Here is a 9,622-nt window from a genome sequence, read left to right as displayed (position 1 = left end):
GATCCCTGGTTGGGGAACTAAGATCCCACATGCCACGTGGTGAGGTCAAAAAAAAAAAAAAAGCAATAGGAACATTCGCTCTTACCTGGTGCAACGTGGTAAGGATCCAGTGATAACAGGTGTAGATAATTCTAAAACAACAAGTGGTGCTCTTATCATCTGCAGATATAGCTTCAAACACCAGCATTTTAAAAAGGGCTCTGCAAACAGACTGTGGTTGCCAAGGGGGAGGTGGGGTGGGGGAGGGATGGACTGGGAGTTTGGGGTTAGTAGATGCAAACTATTACATATAGAATGGATGGGTAACAAGGTCCTACTGTAGAGCACAGGGAACTCTACTCAATATCCTATGACAAACCATAATGGAAAAGAATATGAAAAAGAATGCATATATGTGTATAACTGAGTCAGTCTGCGGTACAGCAGACATTAACACAGCCCTGTAAATCCACTATACTTCGACTGAAGAATAAATAAATAAAAAAGAGCTCTGCTAAGTTTTGCAAGTTGTGAAGAAGCCAAGCGATTCCTCCAGCCTAGATCGTTTATATGTTTCTCTGGGTGGTTTTTCTTTTTCCCCAATTAGAATCATCAGTTGAGCATTTGTTAAATACATCAGGTCTGAACAAGCCAGGATGCTCAGCTTTCGTGGTAAGGTGGCAAAAATCAGCGTGAGGATGAAATGCTTTTGGAAAAACTATAGCAGGTACAAAACTATACTTGGTACCTATCACCAATGGCTCCCAGCGTGGTAACATGACAAGATAGCCTTTCTGACCAGTTTGGGGATTCAACAGACTTGGGGAGACATCACAGCATGAGACGCACTTGGTCTATTCAAGGAAAGCTTACTTTTCATAAACGAATTTTAGTCTAAAGAAAGATTTCACCTTAAGGGAAAGAGCAGAATTACACGTTGACTCGGCACCTTCATTTACATGTCTTTATAAAGACTTTAATAAAAATAGGTTCACAATGATTGTAAGAAAACCCTCATGGCACATACTAAACTGTAGGCGTCCTCTTTTTAAATCCTCCTCCTGTTTCTATGTCTGGTGGGATGTGATTGGGGTCCATGACCCAAGAGGCCACTGGGTGCTGGCCCTGTGTGGGTGCGTCACCCACCCCAGCTCAGGGGCCCCTCGTTCACCCTGTAGACAACCACCCTGTTTGACTTAGAGAAACACAGTGGCATGAGACAGCCACTCAGGCAGGGAGAGACGTGGAGGGAACTTGCCCTGTGCCGGCCCGTCTCCGAGAAGGAAAAACTGACACTCACGCTGAGCAAGCCACCAGCACTCTCGGGGACCAGGGTGTGGAGCAGCCCCCCCCCCCCCCCCCGGCAATGGGTCTGAGTCTTGCGCCCGCAGGACCTCGGAGCGTGGCCTGGGGCAGGTACCAGGCCCTCTACGGAGGTTTCCGGGGGGCAGGGACACGGCTGGCTTGTCTCTGCATTCCTGACACATAGTAGTTGCTCAATTAATATCAGTGTAAGTGCATGAGTGAATTTGTCTTCCAGATTTCCTTTTCAAAGCTCATTAAATACGGACTAGTGCTGTGCAAGAGAAATAGCATGCCGGCCACAGAGGTAAGCTTAGCAGCCACGTTAAACAAAGTGAAAAGAAACAGGTGACATTCAGTTTAATAATACGTTTATTTCCGGCTTCCCTGGTGGCGCAGTGGTTGAGAGTCCGCCTGCCGATGCAGGGGACACAGGTTCGTGCCCCGGTCTGGGAAGATCCCACATGTCGCGGAGCGGCTGGGCCCGTGAGCCATGGCTGCTGGGCCTGCGTGTCCGGAGCCTGTGCTCCGCAACGGGAGAGGCCACAACAGTGAGAGGCCTGCCGTACCACAAAAAAACAACATTTATTTAACTTGGCGTATCTAAGATATTATCATTTCAACACGGATCAATGTACAAATTAGTAAGGAGGTACTTTACATTCTTCTCTCGTGCTGTCTTTGAAATCTAGAGCAGGCTCCCTTCACACCCGCCCGTGGCAGTACTAGCCCTCGTTTGGCTGGTTTCTGAGTTGGGCAGCACAGGACTAGAATGACCCAGCGCCGAGTACCCAGTGGAGGAGGGACGAGGGCAGGGCCGGGCGTGGGTGCAGCATCAGGACGGGGAGCTCACCACCTCACAGGCTGGAGAGACAGGCGAGTGAGGGGCATGAGGTGATAGATGCACCAGGGCCGTGGGAGCAGGATGAGGCACACCTGGCCGAGTGGGGCTCCAGGCCTGGTGGCCCCCCTGTCACTGGGGCCTCCCCGCTCCTCTCTGCTTCCAGCGCTCCACCTGGGGCCTGGCCTGAGGGCTCCCAGCAGCTGCTGAGTGATTTTTGCAGCAAGAACAGGACTGGCTTGTTCATTCACTGAAGCAGCGGGACCCCTCCCAGCCCAGAGGCAGGTGAGAGGCTGGCATCAGGGCGCATCCCTCTCTCTCCAGGGTCTCACTCGTGCAGGAGTGGGAAAGAGCTCCCAAAACAGAGCCCACCGCGGGGCGAGGGCCGTGTTTCAGGCAGTGACGCTGCGTTTTAAACTGGGTTTTAAACAAACCCACGCTCGGCCGACTCCCCCCAGGCCTTCCGGACCCTTTGGACCCTTGGAAGGAATTAATCTGTGGCCCCTGTCACTGCCCTCGATTGTCCACGCAGGAGCCGGGTGATGGGAGGGGCGGGGGGAGTTGCTAGACGTGGGAGCGGCTGCTTCCTTCCGTGAACAACTGTGTGGAGTTCTTGGAAGGGGTCCATGTGCTTGAAAAGGATGTCTCAGCGGGTCCCAGGTGGGAGGGGGCCCGGGAATGGGGGCGGGGGAGACTCAGGTCTAGGGCCCTCCCTTGCCCTGGCCCCCCTCCACCATCTGGCTCTCAATGCCCCCCCAGGCTCACACACACACACACACACACACACACACACACACACACATACACACCAGGAAATGGGTGTTGGTGGCTCGGTTGGTGGCCAGCTGAGAGAGAAGCAAGGGGACTGGGTAGCAGCTGGGCCTCAGGCCTCTGCCCCTCCTTGACCCTGGGCTCAGCCTGGCTTTGGGTTTGGAGGCGAAGAGGGACGGAGGACGGACAGGAGAGCCCAGTTGCTGCTCTGACCTGAGCTGCTCCGGGGACCGGGAGACGTTTGTGATGCGGCCTGAGCCGCCCGTGCCCCCAGCCCCACTTCCTGGTGGGGCCGGGCAAGTGGACACCTCTGGGGGCGGCACACTTCTCTGTGGGTGGGCTCAGGACCACGCTGCTGGGCTGGTGGGAGGGAGTGGCCCTGCTCAGGACTGGCCTCCACGGCCTCCTTTAAGAGCCTCCCTGGACTAACCTCCTCTCTCGGAATGTGTTCTTTTGACGGGAAGGGGGTGTTTCCAGCTCTGAACTTTCACTGCCCCGGGGAGTTAAGAGTTGACTGGGTTTCGCCAAATGGTCTGAAAATCCCTTCTAATGATAACATTCCAGCGTGGGAGGCCCTGTTAACCGCCAAGCAAGAACCACCTGCAGAGCCAGCGGCCTTGGGCAGGTCCGCCTCAGGCAGGGGCCTGGGCGCTGGCGGCCGACCCCACCCGGGGAATGCATCTGCGTCCCCCCACTCACCGCTCTGTGCTCTTGGGTAAGGGGTTCCCCTTGCTGGGCCACGGGTCCTGATCTGCCAAATGGGGTGACACCTGGTCATGGGCTGGAGGGGTGATGGATAAGGAAACACACCTGTGCACACAAAGCATCCATTAGCTGCGTCATCAGCAGCCGGTGCGCCATTGCTACGGGCGGCCCCGCGCCTCCATCCGCACTGGCCGGGCTCTGCAGCATGCAGAGGCTCCCAAGGAGGGAAAGTCGGAAACAAAGTGGAGTGGGGTGTCGGCATTTACCGAGGATCCCCTTTGCCCTCACACCAGCCTCTGGGGTCTGCATTGCCATCGCCCTGCAGTTAGTGAAGGATGGAGCTGGGGCTGGTCTTGGGTCCTTCTGCCTCCACTGCTGGTGCCCCTTTCACTGGATGGAGTACAGGGCAGGACTCTTTCTCAGGACAAGTGCCCGCGTGAGAGGGGCTGAGCTGAGGCTCTGGAGCCAGGATCAGCTGAGGGGTTACAAGGTTGGAGCCCAAGAGCAGGCACAGGGGATGAGAGCCTCAAGGTCAGAGGGACACGATGAGGGCTCAAGAGGTGTGATGGGGTGGGGAGGGCTGCCGCCCAGCCTGGGTGCGAGAAGCAGGGAGGGAGGGCTTCCTGGAGGAGGGGGTACCTGAGCCAATGAAAGGTATGTCAGAGTTATCCGGGGAGAAAAGGGGAGAGCACATTCCAGGGCATCGGGAACAGAAGGTGCGGTGGGAAATAACCTTGAATAGCCTTGGGCTTCCCTCTTGGGCCCTTGAGCGGACTGGTACCTGACTTCCCCTTTCCCACCCACTTACTGTTAGCTCTCTATTTTTATTTGTCTTGATTCCCAGTCCGGATGAGTTAAGACAGTTCTCACATCTGTCCCCTTCCTCTAGCCCGAACACACAGCAGCAGCCGGACCACAGCTTCCTGTCTGTCTTCACCCAGAGGAGGAGCGTGGCCGCCCAGCCGTGTGGACCCTGACCTGGCACCTCCCTGTCTGCACAGCAGCTCTGCAGCCACAGGCGCCTACACAGGAGTGTATACAGGTTCCTGGCGCCTAGGCCAGCGTGTCCCAGGTCTCCCTTCTACCATCCTTCTCTTCCCGGAATTTTCTTTAAGGGAGACCCTTCTTGGGGGGCGGTTGAGTTTCAGAATGGGCATCCCCTTGGCCACCAGCCCATCAGGACCCCTGAGACAGCCCACGAGGCGGTGGGCTAGCTTCCCTTTTTCCTTTTGAAGTCCTTTTGAAGTCCTTTTTTCCTTTTGAAGTCCTTTTTCCTTCTCTCAGCCTTTTTCTAGCTCCAGGCCACCTTCTCAGGGATTAGGGTCTGGGATAGTTGGTTGGTATTTGAATTTGGAGAAGTATCTTCACTGCAATCGCATTATCTTAAGAGGGCCTGAGTCAGCCCTCTCCCATACCTGTCTGGCCCCATTTCTTTCCTGGTCAAAGTCCTCCGCCACTTGGCAGGATCCCCAGGATAGATGCCAGCTTTCCCGATCTGACCCTGCCCACCAACCCCAGGCATGTGTGGAGCCCACACCATGCGCTGGGTGCTGTTCCAGGGGTGCGGACAGAGCAGGGGGCACCAGACACACATCTCTCACCAGCTCCCACGGCTACAGGACCCAAGTGCTGGTTCGTGGGCCTCTGCACACACCATATTGTTCCCTCTGTGTAGCCTGCCGTGCTGTGCCGTGCCCTCTGTGCCCTTTCTTCCCGGAAAATGCCTCTTCACCCTTCGAGGTTAGTTTCAGGGGTTCTCCTCTTGCCTGAGTCTCCCTGGGTCACTCCCCCGATTCCACACACCCTCTGCTTCCTTCCCTCCACTGAACACACGTTTGCTGCGCTGGGAGCCCGGCGGGGGTGGGGTGGGGTTGGAGGTGGGGGGGTAGGTGGAGTCTATATTTTGTATTTTATTCTTTGTGTTCCCAGTTCTTATTACAGGACCAGGCACACAGTAGGTGCTCAATAAACAGAAATGAGGAAACTGAGGCTTGGGAGGTAAAGGGAGGTCCTAGGTCAGACAGCTAGTTAGAGGGGCTTGGATGTGGAATAGTTTACCTCTGATTTCTATGTGGTAAACATTCTTCCTTCCACATGCTGGTCCCCTCATTTCCTGGAGAAAACTGTTTATTCATACTCATGCTTTTCTTTGCTAACAGGTATGTGATTGTACTTTCCCAAGAAATGTTGAAGCTTGGCTTACATTTCTTTTTTGTTGTTGTTTGTTTGTTTTTTGCGGTACGCGGGCCTCTCACTGTTGTGGCCTCTCCCGTTGCGGAGCACAGGCTCCGGACGCGCAGGCTCAGCGGCCATGGCTCACGGGCCCAGCCGCTCCACGGCATGTGGGATCTTCCCGGACCGGGGCACGAACCCGTGTCCCCTGCATCGGCAGGCGGACTCTCAACCACTGTGCCACCAGGAAAGCCCTAGGTTAGTTTTTTGGGTTTTTTTGCTTGTTTGTTTGTTTTTGGCTTACATTTTTGTGTGGAGCACCAGCTAACCTCTACCTCAGAATCTCTGTGAGGCAAAAGAATTTAAACATTTTTTAAAACGTTGTAACCTGATAAAGCGCATCTGAAGGCTGCAGACTGCATCAGAGAGCCAGTGTCATATGCCCGCTGCGTGTGGATGTTTGTGTTATGTATGTGTGTCAACATGACCCGGTCCCTACATGCCATCAAGTCGGGGGACAGGCCCTGTAGACAATTCCTGTAAACGATGATAGTAGAAGATAACACTGATTGCACCTGACCAGCGATGGTGGTCTATGTGACACTGGACCCTCAGAACAAACTTGAGAAGCGGTACTATTATCATCCCCACTTTATAGTTGAGAAACCGAGGTCCGGAGAGATGAAGTAACTTGTCCAAGGTCAAATACTTAGCAAATATTGGAATCAGGATTTGCAGCAGACAATTGAGGATGAAGACGCTGTAATCCAGAGTAGAGGGCTCTGCCCTGCTTCCCACGGGGGCAGGAGACAGGGTAGGGCAGGTGCAGGCCAGAGCAGGGAAAGTGCATCCCAGGCAGCCTGCAGGGAAGCCTGAAAGTGCCACACACCTGGGGGATGCTGACGAGTCTGAGGAGTGCAGGAGGGGCCCAGGGAGAGGTGGGGCTGGAGCGCTCAGTTGGGACCCCAGGGTTTGACTTTTAATGCAGGGATGAGAAAAGGCTGGTCTGTCCAGTTATAATGCCCACACGCTGTCATCTGGACACAAACCCTGCTACTGACCACCAGAACCCTTTCTCCCCTTCTTCAAGGGACAAAGAAGAACGCTGAATATCCCACACATTTGTCCCCTACTTTTGTTGTTGTTACTGTGAGGTTTTTTACTTGGAGACCATTTCACTTTCACATCAACCAACAAGTCCTCAATAAACTGGTTGCATTTGTGTATTTATATCTACATATAAAGGTATTACATCACATCACAGATGGTTCTGAAGCAGCATAGGAAAAAGTGTCGAGAAAGCTGTGCACCTGGGCACTAAACCATCTGGGGAGATGTGTGAAATAGAGCGGGGTCACAGTTTTTATTGAAAACTTTTTGGCCATTTGTGTACCTTCTTTGGAGAAACGTCTATTCAATCCTTTGTCCATTTTTTAATTGGGTTGTTTTGTTATTGTTGAGCTGTGGAATATTTATCCCTTATCAGATATATGATTTGCAAACATTTTCTCTTATTCTGTAGGTTGTCTTTTCACTTTTTTCAGAATGCCCTTTGTCGCAACAAAAGTTTTTAGTTTTGATGAATTCATCTACTTTTCTTTCATGGCCTGTGCTTTTGATGTCAGATGCAAGAAATCATTGTCAAATCCAATGTTATGAAGCTCCCTATATGTTTTTCAAAAAAATTCTGGTTAATACCTAAACCCCTGCTAAAATGCCCAAAGAAGTGTTGATAGACTGCAGTCCTCTAAAATGCCATTAAAAAATCATTTATTGAGGCGAAATTCCATTCCAGAAAATTAACCATTTCAAAGTAGTTTAGTGTCATTTAATAAATTCACAACGTTGTGCTCGTCCCCTATTTTTGCATCAGTACTTTATGGTTTACAAACTATTTTCATACCTATTTTCCCACTTGATCTGCACAGTAATCCTGAGAGCTGGACAGAACAGCAAACAAATTACACAGGCTGGGGCGGAAGAAGGGGAGGGGTAACCTACGCATGAAATTCTGTTGCAAGGCGGGCACCGTGTCAGCAGGTTCCATAACTGATCTGAGCTCTGCTTCCCCTGGCTCTAATGTGCAGCAGTGACACCCACCTGGGCGGCGGGCTCGTCAGCTAGGGTCTGCTCCTCCCTTCCCCCTCAAGTGCATCATCAGCCTCTACGTGACCCTTACACCACCTGGGATTTTTGTTTGTTTTTTTGTTTTGCGGTACGCGGGCCTCTCACTGCTGTGGCCTCTCCCGCTGCGGAGCACAGGCTCCGGACGCGCAGGCTCAGCGGCCATGGCTTACAGGCTCAGCCGCGGATCTTCCCGGACCGGGGCACGAACCCGCGTTCCCTGCATTGGCAGGTGGACTCTCAACCACTGCGCCACCGGGGAAGCCCCACCTGGGATTTTGATTGCACTTCTATCTCCAATCCATTAGCACTCTCAAGGGTGGGGCAAATCTTACTGCAGGCACTTTGGAAGTCCCTGCAGAATGAGTAACAGGGACTTATTAAAAAGCAAGAGCACGGAGCTAGGAGCCCCTCTGAGATCACCTGGCCCCTACTCCAGTGTTAAGGATGAGGAAAGGGAGGCCTAGAAAAGGGGAATTCCATAGCCCCGCCCACAGCAGGCCCCAGACTTCCCACCTCAATCCTGGAGCTCCCTTCCTTAAACCCTTGCACCTCTCGGAGGAATAGGGACACCAGCTCCTGCCTGAACCTCACTGGGTCCTCACCGAGACAGCGGCCTAGTGTCTACCTCCTGCGTCCTGGCCACACCTGGCAGTGTTTGAACAAACAGGCAGCTGAAGCTCGGGGCGTTGAGGAGCTTGGCTGTCACACAGGGGGGCAGACGCCAGCCCAGGTCCCTGCAAGCCCAAGGCCTTGCTGCTCAAGCCTCCAGTGGCATCTGTGAGTCTCTCTCCTGGGCACTGCAGATTCTCAGGTGACAGACTCCACCCTGCCCTCTGCCAAGGCTGCCAACAACCAGGACAGCGTGGAGAGAGCTAGACCATTAGGAGCAAAATCTGTCCTTTTGAAGTCAGTGGTTGCAACTACTGGTCATGGCTCACCTATGAGAGCCAGGGATGCTGGGCAGCCTCCAGACCTGAGTGAGAACCAGCTGTGATTCATGATCGTTAGATGACTTAACAGTGAAACACAGGTCCCGTGTGAGTCAGGCTGCAGTCAGTGGGGGCCTCACCAGGCTGGAAAGGATGAAGGAATCCTTTGGCCTCCAGATCCACACCTCCCAACCCTGCTTTCATTTTGACCTTGCTTTGTAGTTATTGTTTGACATTATTATTAAGCATTTCAGATTTTTAAAAAAAGAATCATAGATTATTGGAACTAGGAAAGTTCCTTTGGTATCATTTCCAACGCGGTTGTATAGATACTGCCCAACGTCGGCTGGGAAGCAGAGCTAGCACTGGGCCGGCGTCCCCTCCAAGTTCTGTGCCACTGACCAGGCACGGAAACCAGCCTCTTGGCCCCAGCCTGTGGCTGGGGAGGCCCACGGTCTACCGGGATCAGGCCAGGCCTGCAGCTGGCCGGGGAAGGACCCTGTCCATCTTCGGACCCTCCTCAGTCCTGCGCTCCCCGCGTTCTAGTCTAGCGGCGCCCACCCCACCCTGTTTCCTGCTGAACTTTACTCAACCTCTTAGCAGACTTGGCCAGTCTTGGTTAACCGGGCATAGCTATTATGCCCACCGGACTTTCCTGCCGTCCACGACCGGCCAACGCCACGGCCCTGCTCGCAGGAGGGCTTCCTGGAGTCGGCGGCGGCAGGGGGCGCCCCCGGCCTTAGTCCCTCCAAGGTTGGGCCCGGAGGCTTGCGAAAGCAGGTGATTCCGGCACCCT

The sequence above is a fragment of the Pseudorca crassidens genome, chromosome 17, assembly GCF_039906515.1.
Source record: "Pseudorca crassidens isolate mPseCra1 chromosome 17, mPseCra1.hap1, whole genome shotgun sequence".
Taxonomy (NCBI): domain Eukaryota; kingdom Metazoa; phylum Chordata; class Mammalia; order Artiodactyla; family Delphinidae; genus Pseudorca; species Pseudorca crassidens.
The sequence above is the reverse complement of the archived record's forward strand: the minus strand, read 5'-3'. Positions refer to the sequence as shown.